Source organism: Myodes glareolus, chromosome X (genome assembly GCF_982192425.1).
Source record: "Myodes glareolus chromosome X, mMyoGla1.1, whole genome shotgun sequence".
NCBI lineage: Eukaryota > Metazoa > Chordata > Mammalia > Rodentia > Cricetidae > Myodes > Myodes glareolus.
The window spans coordinates 63312648-63325980 of record NC_142053.1 but is presented as its reverse complement, the minus strand read 5'-3'; the positions used below and the strand labels follow the sequence as shown (position 1 = coordinate 63325980).

The window sequence follows — 13333 nt, the reverse complement described above, 5'->3', positions numbered from 1 at the left end:
CTGCTTGTTTGTTTCCTGGCCACCCAGACCCTAATAAGTGCACAGAAGCTATATTAATTACAGCACTGTTTGGTCAATGGCACAAGCATATTTCTAGATAGCTCTTATATCTTAAATTAACCTTTTTTTATTCATCTGTGTATCACCATGAGCCTGTGGCTTCCTGGGTAAGGTTCTGGATGTTCTGACATCTTTCTCCTTTGGCAGCTACATGGTGTCTCCTTGACCATGCCTGTTCTCTCTATATATCTCTTCCAGCCTGGTTATCTTCTGCCCTCACATAGGCCAAAGCAGCTTTCCTCATTAATCAATAAGAACAACACATACACAGAAGGGCATCGCTTACACACAATAGGGTCTTGAGTCCTTCAAGATAAAACAAAGCATTTTTTGAAAAATATATGTGAGAGAAGGGAGACAAATGAATATGCTGAGTTAAAATTTTTATGTGAAATTTCCAAGATAACAGCTTAGTTCTATATTCTAAAGATGAGAGTATCAATTTTCCACCCTGTCTTTCTTTGTGTCTGTTTCTGTCTCTATTAGCTACACACACACACACACACACACACACACACACACACACACTCAGAGAGAGAGAGAGAGAGAGAGAGAGAGAGAGAGAGAGAGAGAGAGAGAGATTACATTACTCTTTGATGGATACTTGAAATGATTCCATGGCCTGGTTATTGTGAATACTATGCAAGTGCACATGGGAACATGGCAATTTGAATATGGTGCTGATGCTATATGGTTTGCATATAGACTCAAGAGAGGATTGCTAGGTCATATGATATATCTTGTTCTAATTATGTGAAGGATGCTTATGCTATTTCTCTGTAACGTATAATATCCACAGAAACAGTGAGAAATACTTTGGTTTTCCCCACAGCATCTCCAGCACTGCTATTTGTTGTGAGTCTTTAAAAAAAATTACCTTAAAATTTTTCATATATTTTTACCATATTCTCCCCCCCACTCTTTCTCCGAAGAGATGTTTCATGCCCCCCTTAAAAATAAACAAAACCCAAACAAAACAAAACAAAATCCCATAAAAATAAACCATGGAGTCTGTTGTTGTAGAAGGAGCCGGCTGCGTCCCGCCAGGCTCCCGGCCGCCCGGCTAGTTTACACCCAAAATAATCACTTAGAAACTGTATTAATTAAATTACGGCCTGGCCCATTTTTTTTTCTAGCCTATTATTGGCTAACTCTCACATCTTGATTTAAGCCATTTCTAATCATCTGTGTTCACCACGAGGTCATTGAGCTTGTGTGACTCTGGCGTCTCCATGGTGGTTCTCTGTCTGCCCTTCTTCCCACCATTCTGTTCTGTCTACTCTGCCTACCTAAGTCTGCCCTATCAAAAGGCCAAGGCAGTTTCTTTATTCAACCAATGAAAGCAACACAGGTACAGAAGGATCTCCTACACCAGTCTGTCTTGTGTTGGCCATTTACTCTTGAGCATGGGCCCTTCCCTGCAGTGTGATTGATACACTCACTGTCACTCCATTAAGGAGAACTGATTTTCTTTTCCCAGCAGCTATAAATTGCAAACAGCTTTATAGTAAGGGGTGGGAATCTGTGTACTCTTCTCCGTCTCCATCCTAGGATTTTGTGTGTCTTGGATTTGTGCAGGTCTTGTGCATGCTGTCACAATCCCTGTGAGTTCATATGTGCATCTGCTCTGTTCTGTTGTGCTTTTTAATAGTAGCCTTTCAACCCATCTGGGGAAGTCTCACTTTGTGGTTTTGATTTTCATTTCCTTATTGACTGGTGATGTTGACACATTTTCATATCCTTCTATCTATGGAGCTCTTTTGTCCCTTTTTAAATCAGATTATTTGGGGGTTTTTGTCTGCTTGCTTTTTGCTATTGAGTTGTGCTAGTTCATTGATATTTGAGATATTAACTCCCATGAAGTTAATAATTTACAAATGTTTTCCCCAATCCAAAGATGGCTGAATATTTCCTTTTGCAATGCAGAACATTTATAGTTTGAGGAAATCTTTTATGCTTTTTCTGTCTAAAGTTTTCATGTGATAACTAAAAGTGCTCCAAGAACAATGTGAGGGTCAAAATTCTTCCTTCTACACGTAGATGCATAGTTTCCTGAGTGCTATATGCTGAAAAGACCATTCTTTCTCCAGTTTTTTTGTGGGTGTGGGGACTGTTTTCTTGTATGTTTTCCCCATCACATTGACACACACCTTGATGCCAATGGCATACTTTGTTTGTTCGAGCCAGAGTCACTCTATGTAGTCCTGGCAGTTTTGGAATTCACCATGTAGACCAGACATGCCTTTAACTCACAGATCTCCTGCCTCTGCCTCCCAATGCTGTGATAAAAAGTGTGTTCCACTATGTGTGGTACTCTTTTGATCATTATATCTGTGTAATATATTATGAAATCAGGAAGTATAATGCCTCCAATTTTGCTTTTCTGTTTCAGGGGAGGGTTTTTGCTATTTAGGGTCTTTTGTGGCTCCACAGATCTTTTTTTTCTTAAGTTTTCTTTTTTCTGTATTTTAGTGAACAAAAATGGCATTTAAATTCTGTGAGAATGATTGTCTAACTGAAACACCCGTCAGTCATGAATATTGGGTCCAAGGACCTTGCTTACTGCTCCATAGCCTCACCTGAGCACATAACTGACTTATCCCTAACTCTCGTCATCCTGGAGTGCCTACCCACTGAAACCAGATAGCCACTGCCCCCACACATATGGTCAGCCTGCTTTTACCAATCCAACCCCCCTGCCAACCCACAGCCCTTCATGTACATAAACTAATCTTGCTCCAGTCCAATCCAAGCCCACAAAAGGCAGAATGCAACTGTAATGTCCATGAAATTTATTGAACAGATACATTTACTGAAGTCATTGAAGGCAAGGGGATGACAGCACAGAAACTCCCCCAGATGTTAGAGGCCACAGGTCCCACCTTTTCCTAGTCTGTGATTCATTAGAAAAGATCTCATCTACTGGCCACACTGAGGCCTACTTGCCTCAGCTTCTTCCTTTCCAGGGACCCCTGATACGCCTCTTTACAGAATGATGGCATCTGGAAGTGTTCTTTCTTTTGGTGGAACTCTCTAGAAGAATCACCCATTGGAGGGTGATCCTGAATTATTCTGGACACGGGAAAACACTGAAAGTCACATCTTGCCAAACTGAATAACTGGTGTCACAAGTAACAACAAAAGTAACAACAAGAGTGGAACATTAAATCTTGGTTCTCAGAGCCTGTTCATCCTTAGTCCAGGTCTTCGTGCCCACCCCAGGTTGTAATCAGTCACAAGATGAGCATCAGCCAGTGGCTGATTGCCATGAACAATACTTTTTGCTGTTTCCAAGGGCTTGTCTTGGAATCTCTGTAGAGCACCTTCTCAGGTAAGAACACACACATCTACAGGGAACAAGCAACATGTTGCTGGCCTGTAAGTATATCAAGAAAGCTGACCAGGAATAAACAACACGAGATATGCACAGAGCAAATAGGGCCTTGGCTGGCATGGAAGTTCACAACACAAGCTGGGCTACGGTGGTGGCTAACAGGGTAAGTCAGGGACTGATATACTTTGCCTAGGGTGTGATGGATGGGAGAACGAGTATTAAAATGTGTACTCACTGAATACCTGGGTCACTGTGAGTAGAACAGATAAAGATGAGATTCCCAAGGCAGTGTCATAAGCCTGCCTGGAGATGCTAACTGGGTAAAAGAGTCAGGCAGTCAGGATATATCTACTTTGGGGCTGACCCTTCAGCAATACTTCTTGGCTGGTACAGAATGGGGTCCTCCTCTGCCTTATGTTCCCCTGCCTAGGCAAGGCTGGGCAGCCTCCTGGGCACTCTCTAAGATTACTGCCCATCTGTGCTGGGGTAGGAGCCCTAGGGGGCTGATCAGGTCCTTCCTGGCTTAGGTCTACAGGGCTGTGGTCTGGGTTATGGTCTTCTATCTCCTCCTCAACCTCATCCTCTGCCTGCTCCTCCACCTCATCTCCTGCCTTAACACTGGCTCTGCCATCAGTCTAGGCAGAAGACAGATCACCAGCTTCATCTTCTACCTGGGCTCCCATGTTGCTGGCTAGTCTTGCCTCCCATTCCTCAGATTCCCATATGAGCCCCAACAACTCCAGGAAAGTTGGAGGTCTCCCGATCATCGTCAGCCCCCTCAGAGCTTCCTCCAGAGGCTCAGTCAGGTTAGCCCTGGTGAGCATCTGCCTCAGGCACAAATCATCCGTGGAGATTCTCTCGAGAGCCCCTTTCTGGATGGCTTTCTGCAGCAGGACTTCTAGCCTCAACACAAAGACAGAGAGCTGCTCCTCTGACTGCTGCTTTGCAGTCAGACACTTGATTCCAATGGAGGCCTGAGACTCATTGTCTCCAAATAACTCGGGTCAGAGCCTCTAGGCAGTCCTCTGCAGTCTTTGCTGGATTCTCTGCTAACAGCCCATGGACAAGGTACAAAGCAGTTCCCCACAAGCCCTCCAGAAACTGTCTCCTCTTCTCCCTTTCTGGGACCCTTTGCCACACCTGAAACATGTCAGTGGTGTGGTCTAGCCAGGCCTCAAAGGATTCTTCCCCGGGGGCTGGCTGAATGCTCCCAGAAAACATACCCAAGCACACTGGTACTGCAAGGTATCGACCCAGGGCTGGATTGCCTGACTAACTGATTGGAGCCTGCGCACTCTGTCCAGCCCCAGACCCAGGTCTCCAGGTACACTGTCTACTGTATCCCCCTGTAGCTCCAAGAAGTGGAAAACACAACCAAGAAGCTCCTCGCTGAAGCAACTGGGCGCAAAGACCACGTTTCAGCACCCCCCCCCCCCCAGTGCCTAGGATTTCCCTTGGGACCAATGCATAGTTGACTTCCTGGTCAAGCTCAACCAAGCTCAACCAGAGCCCACATTACTGTGCCAAGCACAGTAATGTGGGCCATGTGCCACAGGGCAGCCTGCAGTGACCCTTGGAACTCAGCTTCACTGCAGTCCTCCGGGATGCCCAGGATAAGCAAGCCCCTATGAACGCTGACACCCAATTACCTGCACTAGTCCTGGAGCATCTCCACCGCCACAATCTGAAAATTTAGCAAAGCTCACACTAGGGGTCGGAAACAGTTTCCCCAGAAGCAGGTCGGGTTGGGATAGGGATAGGAGCCTAGGCTAGGACTCAGGAAGACCAGCCTAGCTTTCCACAGCCTGGAAACAGAAAACGGAGAGAGGAGGTTAATGTCCTCCCCACCCCTGCCCCTTCTCATCCTCTATCTCTAGAGCAGAGGTTCTCAACCTGTGCTTCGTGACCATTCAGGGTCAATCGACCTTTTCATGGGGATCTCCAAAGACCACTGGGAAACACAGGTTATTTACATTACAGTTCGTAAGAGTAGCAAAATTACAGGTATGAGGTAGCCATGAGAGAAGTTTTTATGGTTGTGTGAGGGGGTCACCACAACACGAAGAACTGTATTAAAGGGTCGTAGCATTAGGAATGTTGAGAACCACTGCACTACACGATGCTTCTGTATCCCACCCCGTGCCTCAGACACAGGCCTTCCCTAGCCCAGTACCTCCCTGCAGTCCAACCCAGGCAGGCATGAGGGTTGAGACGGGGGCTTGTCAGGGTCAGTAATACCCTCCCAGAATTTGGTACCTTCTAGGAGCAGAATCCTTTCTCCTTCAATCCCACAGCAAAGATTCCCTGGGCTGTTCTCCAGGTTCTCCCGCCAGCCAGCTCCCTTGCTCTCTCTAGCCTTATAGCTGTGCACTCACGCAGAACAGTATACAGATGCGAGCATAACGCTGCTCTCTGCAGTGCAGACTTAGCGCGGGTGTGTGTGTGTGTGTGGTGACACTGGAGCACGGATCCCCCCCACCCCACGTCCTCAAGATGTGGACTAGCCAGGCCATTTGTGCAGGAGGGTCATGAGACAAGGCTGTCTCCTAGCCCTTGGCAGCCTGGGACCTCCGGTGATGTCACCTTCACCGGTCTGGTCACTGGTGACATCATCGGCTGCTGACCCTTCCCCCACCATACATCTGTGCCCCTGGCACAGGGGATAAAGTGCTCAGGGATCTCCACAGAAGGGTATCAGAAATCTTTATTGCCCCCTCCAGCTCTGTTTCCTGATCAAGGCCAGGAAGCAGGGACTCTGGGGGTTTTTCCCTGGTGAGTCCCTCTCTGGACCTAGTTTAGTGACAGAGCTGGGCAAGCAACATCTAGGTAGAGTCCTTGGAACAGATAGCAGATGAGCCCACACACCCCATCCCAACACTCCCCATGGAGTGTGCACCATCTGGGTGATGCCCATTCCAGTGGAAGGGGCTGCAGGTACATTCACCACTGCAGGGCCTGCATGCCTACCTGCCCTTAGTGCCAGTGGCCAGCTCACAGGAGGGTCCAGCACTGGCAGGCCTTTCCTGCTCTGCATACTGTATATCCAGGTTCTTGAAAAGCTGCTTTTGAGATTTGAAGACCAAACCCTTAGACTTGTATCTTACTGCCTGTCTTTGGGTCAGTCCCTGCTGCTTCTTGTCACAGAAAAGTTTAGAGTTTCTGGGAATTCTGCCTAAATTCATACAGGGAGCACTGTGATGGTGGTGAGGTGTTCAACTTTTCCCGGCTTCCTTCCATGATCTGGGACATGACACTTTCAGTGTGAAGGTGGCATGGGTGGCCTAGATCCCAGGAGCCTTCCTATGGTTTTAACATCAGTTAGTCTTCCATCAGTCAGTCTCCAGCTCCCCCCGCCCCCATCTTCTGCTGCCTGGGCTAGACATTCACTCAGAGCTGTGTTATCCTGGCTCAAAAACAGTTTCAGACCCTGCCAGTCTAATCACTCTGACTCTCTGCAGTCACCAAGAGTCCAGGGCCACATGCCCAACATTTCTGCCAGTGAGAGCGAGGGCAAGCAAGTTCACAGAAGGTCATGCCTCTATGTATTATTTCTTGGCCCCATTTTCTTTCTTTGGGCATCATACTCTGGCCACTTGACTTTCACTACTGTAAAGGTTTCCCCCATGGTGTCCATCTCACTCAGACTGTTTTGGTTAATTATCAGGGACTCTATTTAGGCTTTTGTCATGTTGGAATACTCCAACATGATGCATACTCAAATGTGCATCAGAGTGCCCATTTGAACGTCCCTCAGTACTGCCACCAGCATTCTATCTGCCTTCCTGAACCTCTGGCTTGGAGGAAGCCTTTGGGGTATTTGACCAAAACATGACGTTGCTGAAACTTGAGCTGTATCCAAGTAGACATCCATTAATCTATTATCTGCTGTGAGGTGGGAAATCCATGTCCTCTCCCATTAGCGGTGTGTGAGTGCTCATCTGTATCCCACAACACAAGCAGCCTTTTAGTATTGATCATTGAACACCCCAAGGGGAGAATTACTATCTCATGCATTGACAAGTGTTTGGCATTTCCTTAATAAGTTATGGTATTGTGCATCCTCTTACAATTTCATCTTCCACTCCTGGTTGATCTTCTGTGATCTCCCTTGCCCCTTCCTTATGCCCAGCTCTGTCCTACAGACAGGTCTTTGGCCTGTTTTCAGGAGAAAGTTTCTAGCGTCAAACCTGAAGGTACTCTCATTGTGTACATGCAACCAATGGCCAAACTGGTTACTTGACTCACACTGGTCTTCAGTTTGTCATGTGTGGTTCTCTTTCTTGCCCCAGTAATTTCTACTATGATTATATACAGCCTGAAGGCAAGTGCTTTGGGAACAACAAAAAAATTTCAGTTTTCAGTTACAACCCAACTTTGTCAATTGGCCTAAAGTACCTTATCACTCCCTTACTCAGCCTCCAGAGCCTGCACTGTTTGTTCTCATACAGGCCAGTTACTGCTGTTAATGTCTGATATAAGAATTTCCATTTAATGAAATTCACTGCTTGACCTGTCATGGATCATACAATGAATGCCTTGTCTTCTTTCTTGGTTTGGAGGTAATTTTCCTGGGGTCTTTCCTCAGAGAAGGCTCTCCCCTGGGAACATAGATATGCAAGATGGTCTTGTGTTACCAGCTGGCCCAGTGGGCTTACAAGCAGATAATCAACATATTTCCCTGTTTATAGGCTGGTCGCTGCTTTCCCTCTTTTCCTTCTTTCTGAGAGAGGACTTTGCTTCTTTCTAGGGTTATTTTCCTCCCTCTGATCTAGGACATTGGTAGTGACACCTCAGTTGTTTTTCTTTTGTTTCGTCTTTGTACCCATTGTCTCTAAGTCTCAGCAGTTAGTAGCTTTTCCTTCTCTAACCTTTCCTTTCTTGGTTTCTGGGACACCCCTTCCTGCCTTTGAACAGACCTTCTGCCTCTTTTCCTGCCTTTCAGCTGAAGTTATTCTTCTACCTCTCCACCTTGTTTTTCTCTTCCTGTTCCATTGTTGGAGCTCAGTATAGTGTGGGTGATCTTCTAACTGTAGTTCAGAGATGTTTTGTGCTGGTAGTGATCCCTCCTCCAGATCTGCCCATGTGCATCAGAATGTCCATTTGGATGCCCCTCAGACATTTAACAGTTGAGATGTTTCAACTAGGGTGATTCAAGCACCTTTGCATGCCTGCTCTTTCCCTGTGCTTCACCCGTTCATACAGATGGCTTCTATCAGGTTACTTCAACAAAGGCAGCAAGAATATTCCTTCCCTTCCCTTCCCTTCCCTTCCCTTCCCTTCCCTTCCCTTCCCTTCCCTTCCCTTCCCTTCCCTTCCCTTCCCTTCCCTCCCCTCCCCTCCCCTCCCCTCCTCTCTCCACCCTTTCCCTCTCCACCCTTTCCCTTCCCTTTCCTTTGTTTTTCACTTCTAAATAACACTCACTACCAAAGGCTATCAACTATGAACAGGGACAGCCCTTTTTCCCCATAGTATCTATCCCACTCTTTATGCCTGTACTCTGACCCCTCAACCTGCTCATCCTTATTAGTAGCACTTATTTACATGTCATCACCAGATAAATGATGGATAGGTCTCTGCTTTTGAGCATTAAGAACTACCTCCTGGAAAGCAAGCAGGTGCACTTACTAAAAGGAGCCTTTCATGTCAAAAATCAGCTTCCAAAAAAACTTGTATGTTCCAGGGTAAGAGCATAAGGTTGAGAATTATTAAGCAAAAGGAACAGAGATATAGGAGAAATAAGAGATAGAAAAAGAACAGCATTGGGAGGGACATTCAGAAAATATTGAATCCACCTCACTTATTTTCCACAGACTTATAATTTACTCCAAAAAGGGGAGTAGGGAGATAAAAGACTATATTACCATGACACAAGGAATAGACTTGAATTCTCTGACCTTTGTTGGAGGAATCTACTTCAACACTCAAAATACTAATTAACCATACCGTAGGTCAGCATGTCTTGTTTGTGGACACACCTGCTGTCAACGACTCTGAGAAAGCAAAAAATGAGCTCAAACTCTCTGACCTTCAGAAAAAAAAAATGGAATGGGCTGATATCTGTGTGTGCCCTGACACTTTCAGGATCACATTGCCTTGAATGGCAAGTGAGTCTGTCTTCTGGATTGTAAGAGCCAGTGGTAAACACACACACACACACACACACACACACACACACACACACACACACACACATAAGACAGAAAGAGAGGGGGTAAAGACTGAGAGAGGAGATAGACAAAAATGGAAAGAGGGAGAGAGGGGGGGGAGCAGCGAGAGATCGATAGGGGTTGCAGACCCTCAGATCCTGAACTTTCTATGACCTCTTGCCTACTAGAGTAAACAACTTGTTTTCTTGTGCTTGCAGCTGCTCTGAGCAAGAAACCCTCATGGGTTCCTGAGAACAAAGAAGCGGTTTCTGGTGGACATGCAGTAGAAAATCCTGAGAGCTAGGGCCACTTATCAAGGAGAGCCCTATATAAGCTGCCCTGAAACACAATAAAATTAGCATTCTTGCTTCAAGAGTGACCCACGTCTCTGTGTGTTCTTTACTCCCCAGACCCTTGCCTGACTGTGGTTCTAGATGGTGCAGGTGCCACGGTGGGGGAGGGGCGGAGAAACTGTGGGGGAATGAAGACATGAGAGAGACAAAATGATGATACAATTTAGCTAACTTCAAGCTCACTGGAAATCAGTGGTGGATTGATCTTGCCTTGAAGACCATCTGAATAGTTTCTGAGCTTAAACAGGGGTGAGCGACCCAACACCCAGAGCTGTGAGAGGTAAATTTATATTTTTCATGTAAGTTAGGTCTGCCTTAGCTATTTTGTTACAGCAGCACAGATGGACATGGCAGCCTGATTGTCCAGCCTGGAGTTATGAACATGTAACCCAAGGGTACTTGTTCCTTCTAGCTCAGATTACCAGCCTACATGGTCTGCCTGTCTTGCTCTTTTGTCTTGTGGGGTTCATTGATACTACTTTAGGAGTCAACCAGCATTCATGAACAAGTCAACATCTTGCAAGAAAGAGATCTTTATTCCAATGCACGGGCTTCTGTGCTAGTCATCTGATGGAGACTCCATGGACCTGGATTCCTGGATGATGTGGATTCAATTTTCCACAAATCCACACTCATAAGAGTAAGGCTCTGGCTCTCGTTACCTCAGGATGTGACGTTATTAGGGGAGAGGTTTGCCGGACACATAATTTAATTTAGATGTGGTCCTGCTGGAAGAAGTTGGGTACCAGAGCAGATATGAATGTTGGTCACAGCAGCAGAGGAAGCTGTTTACCCAGAATAAGGACTGAAGTCCCCCATCTGTGAGGGGAATGTACATCTTGTTGCTGCTTCAAAGGACGCTGCAGACCCCAGGTGGGGAACAGACCTGGCCCAGGGAAAGACCCAAAGGAACATAGATTCTAAAACCTACAGGAGGGTTCAGAGAAAGGCTAGACATAGAGCCTCTGTTCTAAATGCCAGTGTCATAGAGGAAAACAACACTTCAAATTTATTATGACTTAGTCCTCTTCTCAACGCTGTAATTATTTCCAGTGAAAGAAGAAAGGCAGTGAGAATTTATAAAAAGAAAAAAAGAGAAACTCGGGCAACAAACCACCTCCAGATGCACTAGTCTAGCACAAAACCAAATCAATAACAACAACGAAAAGATAATATACTTTCTCCAAAAATTGCTGATCTCAACGTAAAGTTTCTCATTAAGAACAATTTGCAGGAGCCAATAGGCAAAAAATTCAATACTATTTTCAAATAACAGAAAAAAATTATTAATGTACTCCAAGAGAAAGACATAAAGGTTAATGCAATGAGGAAGTCAATTCAAGATATGAAGACAGGCTTCAGCAAAGAGATAAAACTGGTGAAGACAAACCAAACTGAAATGATACAGAAAATGCAAACTCATTTAGGCAGGTTAATAGCTTGGTGGAAACCTCCCTCATCAGTGAATGAGGCATGAGGGGGAAAAAAAGCATCAAGCTGGAAGACAGGGTAGAGGAATTAGATCATTCCTTAAGAACACGGGAGAATTCTGAAACACCATGAAAAGTGTGAGTCTTCAAATTAAGGGCATTCTGCACCAAAGTCATAGAAAATATTTTCAATAAAATCATAAAAGAAAATTTCCAAACCTAGAAAAAGAGATGCACACCTATGTGCAAGATGCATACAGAGCGTCACATAAACAAGAAAAGAACCCCTTATTATATAATATAGCAAAAACACTGAAATCACACAAAAAAGGATATGACAGAGAATTATAATAAAGTCACTTGTATGAGTAGGCCCATCAGAATAACATGAATAACATCTGATTATTTAATAGCAACATTTAAAACCAGAAGATTCTGCACAGATGTATTACAAGCTCTACAAAACCACAACTGACAAACCAATTATAGTCAGCAAATTATCTATTAGAATGAAGGAGAAAATTAAAATGTTTAATGATAAAAATAAAATAAAGGAAGTTTTGGACACTAAGCCACCTCTAGAGAAACTACTAAAAGGAAATTTTTCATCAAAAATAAAGGAAAATACATCAAAGAGGCCACTGTTTGAGCATAAACAATAACAGAACAATCAATCAAAAGATGTCAAAGAAAATAGCACAAATAAACAAAATGAAAGGAACTAATACAAATCTTTCAAAAACAACTCTCTATATTAATTGTCCCAACCCTCCATGAAAAAGACACCGATAAATATATTGAATTGGAAAAAAAAGAGCCATCATTTTGTTGCCTCTAAAAAATGGAGATTTGGCTATGTTAATACAACACAAAATAAAATTCAAACCCAAAAGACAAGATGTAAAGATATAAAGAAGATTTCCTTATTTTCATCAATGGAATCAAAAGGAGCATACAAACCCAAAGATATATGTATCAAAAACAGGTGCACAAATCTAATCTGATAGAAAAATGTAAACTCACAGTAAAAAGAAAACATTACACCGAAATTAGGTGAATTCAATACCCATCACCACCAATAGAGAGGTCACGTGGATTAAAACTAAACAAGGAAAACTGAAAATAAATCATAGTATTAATTAGAAAGACATGAAAGACTGGTCCAACTGAAGCACAAGAATACACATTGCACCTGATGGGCATTTGGCAAAACTAAACAAACATTAAGACAAAACGGAAAGCTAAAGAAACCATAATCATTGATAAAATATCCTATAATCTAAATGACTATAACAGAATTTAGCAAAATATCAATATCTAAAAACATCTATTTTTGACAGAACTCTACAAAAAAGAAAAATATTGAAGAGTGGAATCAAGAATTTATTGTTAATAGGCACTATGTAGGCAACGGGGACACAAATACAGTCCATGACCCAAGATAAAGAGGGAAAACCAATCAAAAGAGGACGAGAACAAGGGCTCTGAAAGGCAAAGCAAGTCTGCCCCTCATCAGTACACCACAGGTGTCAGTGACCCCCAAGGGATGACAGGTCCCCTCCCTTCCTGCAAACAACAGAAGTCTCTGTTCTCTGAAACGTGAGGAAAGCTGGGATACTGATGTCCAGTGCAGAGAGTCAGCCCACAAGGTTGGCAAATCTGTGTCATTTAGAGTATGAAGTCTCTCGGGAGTGCAGGATGGCTGAGAACGGAAAGTGCTTTCTGCATGAAGTGAAAACCTGACTTCAACATCCAGTACTGATTTGAAAAAAAACAGGTGTGTGGAAAGATATGTTTACTCTCAGTACCAGGGAGACAGAAACAGGAGGGTCAAAAAGAGCACACACATACAGTCACAGGCATGCATGCGTGCAAACGTGCTCTCTCTCTCGCTCTCTCTGTCTCTATCTGTCTGTCTGTCTCTCTCTCTCTCTCTTTCTTTCTCTCTCTCTCTCTTTCTTTCTCTCTCTCTCTCTCTCTCTCTCTCTCTCTCTCTCTCTCTCACACACA

General features: G+C 44.2%; 1 pseudogene; it reads right to left on the bottom strand.

Annotated features, from left to right (window-relative positions):
• Nucleotides 1-4029: 4029 nt before the first annotated feature.
• Nucleotides 4030-5069, bottom strand: LOC146889178 (paraneoplastic antigen-like protein 6B; annotated as a pseudogene).
• Between the last annotated feature and the right edge of the window lie 8264 nt (nt 5070-13333).